The sequence below is a fragment of the Heterodontus francisci genome, chromosome 8, assembly GCF_036365525.1.
Source record: "Heterodontus francisci isolate sHetFra1 chromosome 8, sHetFra1.hap1, whole genome shotgun sequence".
Classification (NCBI taxonomy): domain Eukaryota; kingdom Metazoa; phylum Chordata; class Chondrichthyes; order Heterodontiformes; family Heterodontidae; genus Heterodontus; species Heterodontus francisci.
Window position 1 is genome coordinate 118,604,892 of NC_090378.1, and position 13,580 is coordinate 118,618,471.

General features: G+C 47.2%; 1 protein-coding gene across 1 annotated transcript in view; it reads left to right on the forward strand.

Moving 5' to 3' along the window:
- The first annotated feature begins 4,363 nt into the window (after positions 1-4,363).
- Positions 4,364-13,580, forward strand: part of LOC137372595 (centrosome-associated protein 350-like) — a 65,016-nt gene continuing 55,799 nt past the window's right edge. The window contains exon 1 of the mRNA XM_068036535.1: positions 4,364-4,465. The gene's annotated coding sequence lies outside the window, so the exon portion shown is untranslated. The remainder of the gene's footprint in view (positions 4,466-13,580) is intronic.

The window sequence follows — 13,580 nt, forward strand, 5'->3', positions numbered from 1 at the left end:
AAAAGCGTGCTGCTGCTTATTCAAATTGGCTATACACTCAGGAGTTCAGAAACACACAAATCTTCCTTTTCAAAAACACACTGATTCTGGGCAGTAAAGGGAAAAGAACAGGGGTTTCAGTTCTCTCTCAATTCTGTCTGTAAAAGAATTGGGAACTGCATCCACGATCCAAACCAACTGGACTTAAATTAGCTGAATCTGAACTTAAAAGAATAAATTGGAAGAAAGAGGGAAAAGTATAATCGCTGAAATTGTTTCTTTCAATAAAAAGGATTACAGCAGCAGGCTTCGCGTATATTAACAGTAAAAAATAGAATGGCTGGCTGTAAGTGAAATAATTTGAAGAACAGGATGATTTAACTTGGCATAAGTGAGCTACCTTAAACATCAAACAGTTCAGAGCAGTAGCTGACCAGGTGGAACTTCGTGTGAGGGAAAGGGCAAAAAGACCCGAGGTGCTAAAAGTGCTGGCTGAGCATTTCTCCCTCACCCCAGAACTGGAACAGGCAGAAGATCGAGAACCTGAAACAGACCAGGTCACCTCAGCAAAAATTCACCTGGAAGAGCAGAGGCTTGAGTTAGAATTTCAGGTGACAAATGAGGAATGAGAGGAGAAATAGAGAGAATGCTTTCCAGAGAGAAAAATTTGAGAAGGAACTACAAGCACAAAAAGATCGTGAAATGAGACAGATTGAATTGGCTAGGGGAAAATCATCTTTACATCGTGGAGAAGATGCTGATAATTCAAATGATCCTAGTTCAGAGACAAGCTTTGACTTCTTAAAGTATTCCTGGTAAGTACTCAGATTTGAAGAAGATGATACTGAAGTCTTCTTCATATCCTTTGAGAAGTTTGTAGATTAGTTAAAGTGGTCTGAAGGAACTTGGACTCTCCTGCTACAGGGCCAGTTAACAGGAAAAGCTAGCAAGGTTTATTCCCTGTTGTCTGAGAGCTCCTCAAGCTCAGAGCAAATGAAAAATGGATTGTAACTTCTCAAGTGTAGGAGATTGAGGGGTGATGTGATTGAGGATATAAAATTTTAAAAGGATTTGATAGGACGCAACCATATAAATTAAGAGGTAGGAAAAGATCAGCTGGTGCATCAAGCATGCCCCACACCTCATGATGGCTGCAACATCACGATGACACTTTTTACCAAACGCACCTTACCCACGCACCTCCACCCACCCTCACCAAATCGTCCAAATCCTCTGTCTCTCCACCTCCCGCCCATTCACCCTCCAATGTCTGTCTACTTGCCTGGATGGGTGCAGCTGCAACAGCACTCAAGAAGCTCGACACCATCCAGGACAAAGCAGCCCACTAGATTGGCACCCCATACACTAACATTCCCTCCCTCCACCACCAATGCACTGAAAACTTCAATAAAATACAGCAGTGTGTACCATCTACAAGATGTACTGCAGCAATGCACTAAGGCTACTTAGACAGCACCTTCCAAACCGTCGACCTCTTCCACCGAGAAAGACAAGGGGAGCAGATGCAAGGGAACACCACCACCTGCAAGTTCCCCTCCAAGCCACACACCATCCTGACTTGGAACTATATCGTTTTTGACTGTTGCTGGGTCAAAGTCCTGCAACTCCCTGCCTTCGGGACAGGTTTTACTCCCATTTGGAAACAAATGGACTTATGAGCGAGAGGCAGCATGGTTTTGTGAAGGGGAGGTCGTGCCTCACTAATTTGATTGAGTTTTTTGAGGAAGTGACAAAGATGATTGATGAAGGAAGGGCAGTGGATGTTATCTATATGGTCTTCAGTAAAGCCTTTGATAAGGTCCCTCATGGCTGACTGATACAAAAGGTGAAGTCACATGGGATCAGAGGGCAGCTGGCAAGATGGATACAGAACTGGCTCAGTCATAGAAGACAGAGGGTAGCAGTGGAAGGGTGCTTTTCTGAATGGAGGGATGTGACTAGTGGTGTTCCGCAGGGATCAGTGCTGGGACCTTTGCTGTTTGCAGTATATATAAATGATTTGGAGGAAAATGTAGCTGGTCTGATTAGTAAGTTTACAGACGACACAAAGGTTGGTGGAGTTGCGGACAGTGATGAGGATTGTCAGAGGATACAGCAGGATATAGATCGGTTGGAGACTTGGGCGGAGAAATGGCAGATGGTGTTGAATTTGGACAAATGTGAGGTAATGCATTTTGGAAGGTCTAATGCAGGTGGGAAGTATACATTAATTTGTAGAACCCTTAGGAGTAATGACAGGCAGAGAGATCTGGGCGTTCAGGTCCACAGGTCACTGAAAGTGGCAACGCAGGTGGATAAGGTAGTCAAGAAGGCATACGGCATGCTTGCCTTCATCCGTCGGGGCATAGAATATAAAAATCGGCAAGTCATGCTGCAGCTGTACAGAACTTTAGTTACGCCACACTTAGAATATTGCGTGCAATTCTGGTCGCCACACTACCAGAAGGACGTGGAGGCTTTGGAGAGGGTACAGAAGAGGTTTACCAGGATGTTGCCTGGTCTGGAGGGCATTAGCTATGAGGAGAGGTTGGATAAACTCAGATTGTTTTCACTGGAACGACGGAGGTGGAGGGGCGACATGATAGAGGTTGACAAAGTGATAAGCGGCATGGACAGAGTGGATAGTCAGAATCTTTTTCCCAGGTTGGAAGAGTCAGTTACTAGGAGACATAGGTTTAAGGTGAGAGGGGCAAAGTTTAGAGGGGATGTGCGAGGCAAGTTCTTTACACAGAGGGTGGTGAGTGCATGGAACTTGTTTCCGGGGGAGGTGGTGGAAGCAGGTACCAGAGAGACGTTTAAGAGGCATCTTGACAAATACATGAATCGGATGGGAATAGAGGGATACGGACCCCGGAAGTGCAGAAGGTGTTAGTTTTGGCAGGCATCAAGATTGGCGCAGGCTTGGAGGGCCGAATGGCCTGTTCCTGTGCTGTACTGTTCTTTGTTCTAACAGCACTGGGGGTGCACCTACTCCACATGGGCTGCAGCAGTTCAAGAAGGCAGCTCACCATCACCTTCTCGAGGCAATTAGTGATGGGCAATAAATGCTGGCCAGCCAGCAACATCCACATCCCATGAACAAAATCAAAACATTTTCTTTTTAAATATTTCTTTGTACTTATTTTCGACAATGAATCATTCATGTGTGATTGTCAGGTAACTGTTGTGTGTGTACACCATTCAGATGTGTGGCTACAAGATCATGTTAGTTATGTAAGAGTTATAATGTAACACAACATGTGATTGAGTGTTGGTCAGTCTTGATGATACACGTGTACAGTTACTATCTCAATGTATTTGCTGCTCTCTCAGTAATTAACAAAGAACCCACAATACTGCATTACTGATCTCATCTTGAGTGACAGTCTTTGTGTACAGTCTATACAGACACAGAGGTTCAAGGAACATGCAACATGTTGGCTGCGGTGAGATTTCTGAAGACTCAAAGACGAAAACGGTGTTAAGATTATGAAGAGAGCACTTTTCTTTTACTTTTAGAAGATCAGACCATATTGCAAGCTTTTTCTCCTCTCAAATCTACTCAGCAATGATCTGGATCTCCAACACCCCAACCCATCCAGCTTTCTGACCTTTGAAGCAGTGCAGTCAGCAGCAACTGGCTCAGCTTCTTTTCATTTTGTCTGTGAGGTCGGGTGTGGCTGCAGACTCCGGTTGACTTTACTTATCCAATGATGATTTTATCTGCATCTTTCCACAGGCTTGACATGGACCACAACGTTGATAACACAACAGAGATACTGTGGGAATGGTTAAAGAATGTTCAGCGGGCCGACCACGATGTGGAGTGGAGGACACTGGATAATCCCAACTGAGTCGTCTGCTTTGCACAGCCATCTCACTCAATGCTTGTTCCCTCCTTTAAATCTTTACAGCCATATTTTAGATGACTTCCAAATATTTTCAGAAATCTCATTCACCAAGGCAATTGATGCAAGAAAATGTGCCTTTAAAATGGAACAAGAGAAATTAAATGTCTTCATCCGATAAAGTGTTGGCTGAGCTTTATTTTAACACTCTGAGGTAGATCACATCAGCACTGTGCCACAAGCCTGCAACATCATCATGACAAAAGTGTCTTTCCAGCCTCTTTTCCTCCTCAAATATCGATCAGGAAAGTCAAACAGCCTTTTTAATGACGGCAGGGTAGCTGTAAGGTTTATTTTGTCAGACACTATTTGATTTTACAGCTGCCCAGCGCTTTGCTTCAGTGCTCAGCCGGTTTAAATGTTCCCACGTGACCGGCCACTAACGGTCACTTCAAGGGCCCGACCACGTGACTGAGAGGGAGGCTTCCCAGAGCCGGAGCCGCAGACGTGTTCAGTGTAAGTCGTTTAGGCTGAGCAACTGGGCACAATATTCATTCAGAATATCAGGAGGTCAGTGAGGGCTCAAAGTCCACAGTCAGATCGAATGAGAGTCAGCAGAGTGGACAGAAAAGGCCATGGCAAGTATTTTGATTGAAGTTTTCAGTGGAATCTTTGTGGGCCCGGAGGAGCAGAACCTCTGCCAAATACTAATCCGGTGATAAAATCATCGGGCCCGGAGTGAGGAGATTCCTGGCTGTCCCTCCGGTTAAACTCAGGGCTTGAAAGTTCTAGAAGGGATGTGTTATGTGTAGGAAATGATAACATAGTCTCTATCACAAGGCTCTCAGTAGAATTTACTTACAGCTCTTATGTCATTTACAATATTGACTCTCAATTTTTGACGCTCATCACCTCTACAGTAAGACCTTTATTCTATAGATAATGCACAACTTCACTTCCACTCCAGTGAAATGTCATGACAAGCACTGCTCCTCTGAATCCTCTATTCTATAAAGACCTATCTGACCTGGATTATATTGGAACATCAAGAAGATGTGGTAACAGTTGTCAAGCAATGGGAAAATGTCAGGGAGGGAAACAAGTTGCAAACCTGTTTAAACATTCATCTGAGTTTATTTTCAAAGAGTGACCCATCTCAAAACTTTCCATATTTATAAACTAAAATGAAAGCTCATCGCTGCTAATAGATGGCACTTGGCAACTTGTGCATAGGTTATAGGTTCCTGCTTGATGTGACAGAAAATAATGATTTATTCTGCAAGTTTCACAGAACAGCTCCAGTATTTTGTACAGGCTGTTTATTCCTGTTGCTTATTGTACTGTCCTCCTCATCCATGTGCTCCTAGCTCACACTGGCCACAAATTTGGTTCCATAGTGCCTCCAGTTTTCGCACTACAGGGTCTGTTTTGGGACCAAACAAGTGACCACTACCCATGCTTACCTCTGGTACAGCCTCTTCCAGAAACCATTTTGATGAGGGCAGTAGTGTGTACATTAGGAGCATGCACCACAAGTATGTAGAGTAGGCAGATCATGAGGTCAGTCAGTGTGTGATGCTGATTTGACACCAGCGCTGCCATTTCCAACCTCGCTGCTTGGCGGAATGCCCTGTCTTAAACACACAGCTGAATATGTGTTTAGCAGCAGGAAGGAATCTCCCATCAGCTCTGTTTAAAGTGATTGTCGACTATGCTCAGGTTAATTACTGACTGATTTCTACGGCTCTCTGAGTTTGTAGAGGTGAGTTTTTACTGCCATTTAAAGTTGGTGAAGTCGACAGGGACTGGTGTTGCACGTGGTGAAGGTCTTGGTTCTGACTTCAAGGGTTCTGATCAGGCCACTGGCTCCTGGTCATGGGTTCAGTAAGTTTCCATCCTCCTTGGTCTGCAACATGACTGGGAGAATGAGCAGAGGCAACATGGAGGAGGACAAGCTACTGCAAGAGGGAAGAGGAGGAGGGGGAAGAAGGGCTCTCAGTAGGAGGCCTTATCAACCTAGGGTCTTCTGGAAGCATTTCTCTTACTTCAACCTAAGCCAGGATCAGTGTGTGTGATGTCTCTGCTTTACAAAGGAGGTGCTCACGGAAGTCTGCCACCTCTTGCAACCAGACCTGCAGCCTCAGAGCAGGACAAGAATGGTGCTGTTAGTGGTTTTGATGGTGACCTTGGCCTTGAATTTCTTTGTGGGGGGATCCTTTCAGACTGAAGCAGGCAACATTTCTTAACATCTCCCAGTTTGGCTGTTGGTTGCTGCAGGAGTGAGGTGATGGACACTCTTTATATCAGGAGAGGGGAGTACATTACATTGTCTCCGACCAGAGAGAAGCAGCGAAGCGTGCACGTAGCTTCACCAGGATAGCTGGGATCCCTATGGTGCAGGTGCCATTGATTGCACACACGTTGCTTTGTGAGTGTCGCGTCTAAATGCAGAGATGAACCACAATCACAAGGGTTCCACTCTCTGTGCAGTTGGGATGCAACCATGCTCAGTAGATCATGTTGGTAAATAGCTGGTATCCTGGCAGCAGTTAAGATGTCTTTATTCTGTGCCAAACTGCTGAGCCACCATGTCAAACCAGAGGGTGGCTGCTGGGCCATCAGGGCTATCCACTGACCACCTTGCTTATGCCATTGGTGTGCGTCTGATGCACACGTAAAATCATAGAAGTTTAAGGCACAGAAAGAGGCTAATTGGCCCATCGTGTTTGTGCCAGCCGGAAAACAATCCACCTATTCTAATCCCACCTTCCAACATTTGATCCGTAGCCCTGCAGATTACTGCACTTGAGGTGTATATCCAGACTCCTTTTGAGTCTATCCTCCTCTCTATCTGCCACATGGCAAATCTTTGTGTCGTCTGCAAACTTCTTGATTATGGCCCCTGTCTTGACGTTCAAATTATTAATATATACCACAAAAAGCAGGGCACCCAGTACTGAGCCCTGCGGAACGTCACTGGAAACAGCCCTCAGTACCTAAAACACCCGTCAACAATTACCCTTTGTTTCCTGCCACTGTGCCAATTTGGTATCCACCTTGCTGCATTTCCCTGGATCACATAGGATTTTATTTTTTTTAACCAGTCTGCCATGTGGGATGTGCCTTGTCAAAAGCCTTGCGAAAATCCATGTAGACCACACCAGCTGCACGACCCTCATCTATCTTCTTACTTCTTCAAAAAATTTGATCAAGTTGGTCAAACAAAGATCTCCTTAACTAATCCATGCTGACTATCCTTGATTAATTTGTGCCTTTCCAAGTGACAGTTTATCCTGTCTTTCAGAATACATTCCAATAATTTGCTCACTACTGAGGTTAGTAAGTATTCAGTCTATCTTTCGCTCCGTTTTTAAATGGAGGTACAACGTTAGCAGTTCTCCAATTCTCCAACACAACATCTGTATCTAGTGAGGACTGGTAAATGATGGTCAAGCCTTCCGCGATTTCCTCTCTTGCTTCTTTTTACAGCCCAGAGTACATTTTATCTGGACCTGGTGATTTATCAACTTTCAAGGATGTTAATCCCATTAATACTTCCTCTCTCCCTAGGTTTATCACATCCAATACTTGACGCTCCTCCTCAATTGCGATATCTGCATCGTCCCCCTCTTTTGTGAAGACAGACGCAAAGTATTCATTAAGAACCATACCAACATTTTCTGCCCCTACGCATAGGTTACCTTTTTGGTCTTTTATGGGTCCTACTCTCTGCTTAGTTATCCTCTTACTCTTAATGTATTGATAAATTATCTTTGGGTTCACCTTGATTTTGTTTGCCAATATTCTTTCATGCCCTTGCTTTGCTTTCCTAATTTCCTTTTTGATTTCACCCCTCCACTTTCTGTACTCCTCTCGGCTTTCTATAGTATTGAGTTCTCGGCGTCAGACATAAGTTTTCTTTTTCTGCCTTATTATATCCTGTAAGCCCCTTGACATCCATGGGGCTCTACTTTTAGCCGTCTCATCCTTTTTTCTTTGTGGTAACATGTTTACTCTGAACCCCTTGGATCTCCCCTTTGAATGCCTGCCACTGTTCTGAAACTGATTTACCATCAAGTAGCTGTTTCCAGTCCACTTTTGCTAAATCACTCCTCAGTTTAGTAAAATTGTCCTTTCCCCAATTGAGAACTCTAACTCCTCTTCTTTCTCTGTCCTTTTCCTTAGTTATAAAACTGACTGAATTATGATCACTACCACCAAAATGCTCTCCCACTGCCACCTGCCGATCTTCATATCCTAAAACTAAGTCTAAAACTCCGCCCTCTCTTGTTGGACTTGCTACATACTGGACAAAAAAGTTCACCTGTTTGCAGCACAAGAATTCTGCTCCCTCAATTCCTTTCACAGTAAAACTATCCCAGTTAATATTGGGGCAGTTAAAATCCCCTACTATTACTGCCCTATTGTTCTTGCATTTCTCAGAGACTTGCCTGCATATCTGCTCTTGTATCGCCCTCTGACTTTGGGGGTCTATGGTACTCTTCCAGCAGTGTGATTGCCCTATTTTTGTTCCTTAGCTCATTCCAGATGACCTCATTTGATGAACCTTCCAACATATCATCCCTCCTCACAGCTGTAATAGTTTACTTGACCAAAATTGATACTTCCCCTCCTTTCTTATCCTCCTCCCCATTGCACTTGAAAATTCAGTAACCAGGAACGTTGAAATGCAATTCCTGTCCCTCCTTAAGCCATGTTTCTGTAATAGCTAGGATATCATGCCACCATGTGTTTATCTGTGCCATCAGCTTTATTTTCTATACTGCTTGCATTAAAATAGATACCCCTGAGCAGCAAAACACTTTTTTATTTTCTAACCGTTGTTTCTTCTGACTTCCAGACTCCTCCATGAATTTTCAGCCTTCCATATTCATTTCTGATTTTGTTCCAATTGAGTCTCCCCTCAGGTCCCCATTCCCCTGCCAAACTAGTTTAAACCCACCCCAACAGGACTAGCAAAAAGTCCCGCAAGGAGCTCCGTCCCGGCTCTTTTCAAGTGCAGCCCCTCCAGCCTGTACAGGTCCCATCTTCCCCCAGAGCCGGTCCCAATGTCCCAGGAATCTAAAACCCTCCCTCATGCAGCATCTCTCCAGCCACGCATTCATTTGTCTTATCCTTCTATTCTGCACTCGCTTATGCATGGCACTGGGAGTAATCTGGAGATTATTACTTTTGAGGTCCTGCTTTCTAATTTCTTACCTAGCTCCCTAAATTCTGACTGCAGGACCACATCCCTCTTTCTACCTATGTCGTTGGTTCCAATGTGGAGCATGACGGCTGGCTGTTCCCCCTCCCCCTTCAGGATGCTCTGCAGCTACTCCGTGACATCCTTGACCCTGGCACAAGGGAGGCAACAACCCATCCTGGATTCATGTCTGCGGCTCCAGAAACACCTGTCTGTTCCCCTGTCTATTGAATCACCGATCACTATGGGCAGCATGCATATAAAGAAAAGCCATGTTTGCCATATGAAACGTCATAAAGTGATTGGGTTGTTCAAGAAATGGCTTCGTTGCCTGGACCACTTTGGAGGAGCCCTCGTTGTAGCATGTGTCACGATTAGTCATGATCTGCTGTATCCTGTACAACCTCAATATCATGAGGGCACAGCCCTTTCCACCAGGGATCAGGCGAGTGGCTGAGGAGGAGGAAGGCAGGAGGCAAACACATCCCCTTTCCAGCCAGGCTGTCTGTTATCACCTCATGGACTGAGGTCTTCTTTCTTTCTTTCTTTTGGGCCTCCTTATCTCGAGAGACAATGGATACGCGCCTGGAGGTGGTCAGTGGTTTGTGAAGCAGCGCCTGGAGTGGCTATAAAGGCCAATTCTGGAGTGACAGGCTCTTCCACAGGTGCTGCAGAGAAATTTGTTTGTTGGGGCTGTTGCACAGTTGGCTCTCCCCTTGCGCCTCTGTCTTTTTTCCTGCCAACTACTAAGTCTCTTCGACTCGCCACAATTTAGCCCTGTCTTTATGGCTGCCCGCCAGCTCTGGCGAATGCTGGCAACTGACTCCCACGACTTGTGATCAATGTCACACGATTTCATGTCGCGTTTGCAGACGTCTTTATAACGGAGACATGGACGGCCGGTGGGTCTGATACCAGTGGCGAGCTCGCTGTACAATGTGTCTTTGGGGATCCTGCCATCTTCCATGCGGCTCACATGGCCAAGCCATCTCAAGCGCCGCTGACTCAGTAGTGTGTATAAGCTGGGGATGTTGGCCGCTTCAAGGACTTCTGTGTTGGAGATATAGTCCTGCCACCTGATGCCAAGTATTCTCCGAAGGCAGCGAAGATGGAATGAATTGAGACGTCGCTCTTGGCTGGCATACGTTGTCCAGGCCTCGCTGCCGTAGAGCAAGGTACTGAGGACACAGGCCTGATACACTCGGACTTTTGTGTTCCGTGTCAGTGCGCCATTTTCCCACACTCTCTTGGCCAGTCTGGACATAGCAGTGGAAGCCTTACCCATGCGCTTGTTGATTTCTGCATCTAGAGACAGGTTACTGGTGATAGTTGAGCCTAGGTAGGTGAACTCTTGAACCACTTCCAGAGCGTGGTCGCCAATATTGATGGATGGAGCATTTCTGACATCCTGCCCCATGATGTTCGTTTTCTTGAGGCTGATGGTTAGGCCAAATTCATTGCAGGCAGACGCAAACCTGTCGATGAGACTCTGCAGGCATTCTTCAGTGTGAGATGTTAAAGCAGCATCGTCAGCAAAGAGGAGTTCTCTGATGAGGACTTTCCGTACTTTGGACTTCGCTCTTAGACGGGCAAGGTTGAACAACCTGCCCCCTGATCTTGTGTGGAGGAAAATTCCTTCTTCAGAGGATTTGAACGCATGTGAAAGCAGCAGGGAGAAGAAAATCCCAAAAAGTGTGGGTGCGAGAACACAGCCCTGTTTCACACCACTCAGGATAGGAAAGGGCTCTGATGAGGAGCCACCATGTTGAATTGTGCCTTTCATATTGTCATGGAATGAGGTGATGATACTTAGTAGCTTTGGTGGACATCCGATCTTTTCTAGTAGTCTGAAGAGACCACGTCTGCTGACGAGGTCAAAGGCTTTGGTGAGATCAATGAAAGCAATGTAGAGGGGCATCTGTTGTTCACGGCATTTCTCCTGTATCTGACGAAGGGAGAACAGCATGTCAATAGTCGATCTCTCTGCACGAAAGCCACACTGTGCCTCAGGGTAGACGCGCTCGGCCAGCTTCTGGAGCCTGTTCAGAGCGACTCGAGCAAAGACTTTCCCCACTATGCTGAGCAGGGAGATTCCACGGTAGTTGTTGCAGTCACCGCGGTCACCTTTGTTTTTATAGAGGGTGATGATATTGGCATCGCGCATGTCCTGGGGTACTGCTCCCTCGTCCCAGCATAGGCATAGCAGTTCATGTAGTGCTGAGAGTATAGCAGGCTTGGCACTCTTGATTATTTCAGGGGTAATGCTGTCCTTCCCAGGGGCTTTTCCGCTGGCTAGGGAATCAATGGCATCACTGAGTTCCGATTTGGTTGGCTGTATGTCCAGCTCATCCATGACTGGTAGAGGCTGGGCTGCATTGAGGGCAGTCTCAGTGACAGCATTCTCCCTGGAGTACAGTTCTAGGTAGTGCTCAACCCAGCGGTCCATCTGTTTGCGTTGGTCAGTAATTATGGCCCCCGATTTAGATTTGAGGGGGGTGATCTTCTTGATGGTTGGCCCAAGAGCTCTCTTCATGCCATCATACATTCCTCTGATGTTTCCGGTGTCTGAGGCCAGCTGAATATGACTGCATAGGTGTTGCCAGTAGTCGTTTGCGCAACGCCTAGCTGTTCTTTGTGCAGTACGTCTGGCTGCTTTAAGTGCTGCGGATGTTAAATCGCTGGGGGCTTTCTTGTAGTTCAACAGTGCAATGCGCTTAGCGGCTATGACAGGTTCCAGCTCGTCATTATGAGATTGAAACCAGTCTGCATTTCTCTTCGCACTTTTGCCGTAGGTGGTCAAAGCTGACTCATAGATGGCGTCTCTGATGTGGGCCCACTTGGTCTCAGCATCCCCTGTGGGAGTGTTTTGAAGGGCTGTTACAAGTGAATTTAGAAATTTTTGTAACAGCTGTGGATGAGAAATTCTGCTCGTGTTGATGCGCGGGTGGCCCTTCTGCTTGGAATGATGCAACTTCTTTGGTCTGAGTCTAACCTTGCTGCACACCAGGGAGTGGTCGGTGTCGCAGTCCGCACTGTGGAAGCTGCGTGTGATTTGAACACTGTTTAAGGCGGCTCGCCTTGTGACAATGAGGTCTAGCTGGTGCCAACGACGTGATCTTGGGTGCCTCCATGAAACCTGGTGACAGGGTTTAGTGTGAAAGAACGAGTTGGTGATGCAGAGGTTATGATAGGTACACAACTCAAGCAGTCTCTGCCCGTTCTCATTCATCCTTCCAACGCCATAGCGCCCAAGGCAGGAGGGCCATGAGTCATGGTCGGCCCCAACCCTGGCATTAAAGTCCCCCAGCAGGAATAGGTGTTCGGTGTTGGGGATGCTGCTAATGATGTTATGGAGTTGTTCATAGAACTGGTCTTTAGCTTCAGGTGCGGAACAGAGTGTTGGAGCATAGATGCTGAGTAGGTGTACTGGACCAGAGGTGGTGAGCAGTCGGATGGACAGTATGCGTTCCGAGCCATTTGAGGGAGGCTCTATCATGCTGAGCAAGGAGTTTCTGATGGCGAAGCCCACTCCATGCTGTCTTGGTTCTTCAGGATCCCTGCCCTGCCAGAAGAAGGTGTAGTCTTGCTCTGCTAGAGAGCCACTCGCGGGGAGGCGAGTCTCCTGAAGTGCTGCAATGTCCACATTGAGTCTACTGAGCTCGTTGTTAATGATGGCGGTCTTCCGAGAATCGTTGATTTGTGTAAGGTCTTCCGACAGGCCAGGACACATAGTTCTGACGTTCCAGCTTGCAAAGCGAAGGGCTGGTACCTTCTTTCCTTTTTTCATGTTGTTTGGTGCGGTGTATCAGTCCACCTTTCGGGCAATGACCCTGAGCTCCAAGCACCCATTGAAGCAGGCAGACTGTGGCGGGACAGAACCTTATTGACCGGGGGCTGCCCGGTTTGAGGCGGGCGGTAGCTGTCCAGTGAGGTGCAATGACCTCTCCCACCGACAAAGGCAACCCGTGGCGCCCAGTTTCTACGCCAATTTATCTGGACTTATAACCCGTAACTGCTGCCTTCCGTGTTGTTTCAGTCGCTGTGAGGCAACTATGGAGTGACCTCTCCATGTCGCATGCCTGGGCAAATTTATGGAGGTTGAGAGTTGCCCAGTCGTCAAAACCCCCCTCTCGGCCTTTCTGGTGGGGTCCAAAGGAGTGCAGGACACGACGTTTGGCACCAGTATGGCTGCAGGAACTGCCGGAAACATGCCAAAGGTGACACATGACCGCCTACGGGGTTCCGCTCCGGATTTTCTGTTAGGGTTTACTCCCTTAGCCTTGGTCTCTCCCGAGACGCCCACAAGGCAGTGGGGTTGTTGGGGCCCCTACACAGGTGTAGGATGGTGCCGGTGGGAGGAGGGGATGCAAGGGGGAGGGGTAGAGGGAGGGGGTGGGGGGGGGGTTGCAGGGGAAGGGGGTGCGGGGTGAAGATGGTGCGAGGGGGGGGGGGCGGGCTGGGACGGGGTTGTGAGGGGGTGAGCTGAGAGGGTGGAGCAGGGAAGGGGACGGGGGTGGGGGGGTGGGTGGAAGGGGGGTAAAGGGGGG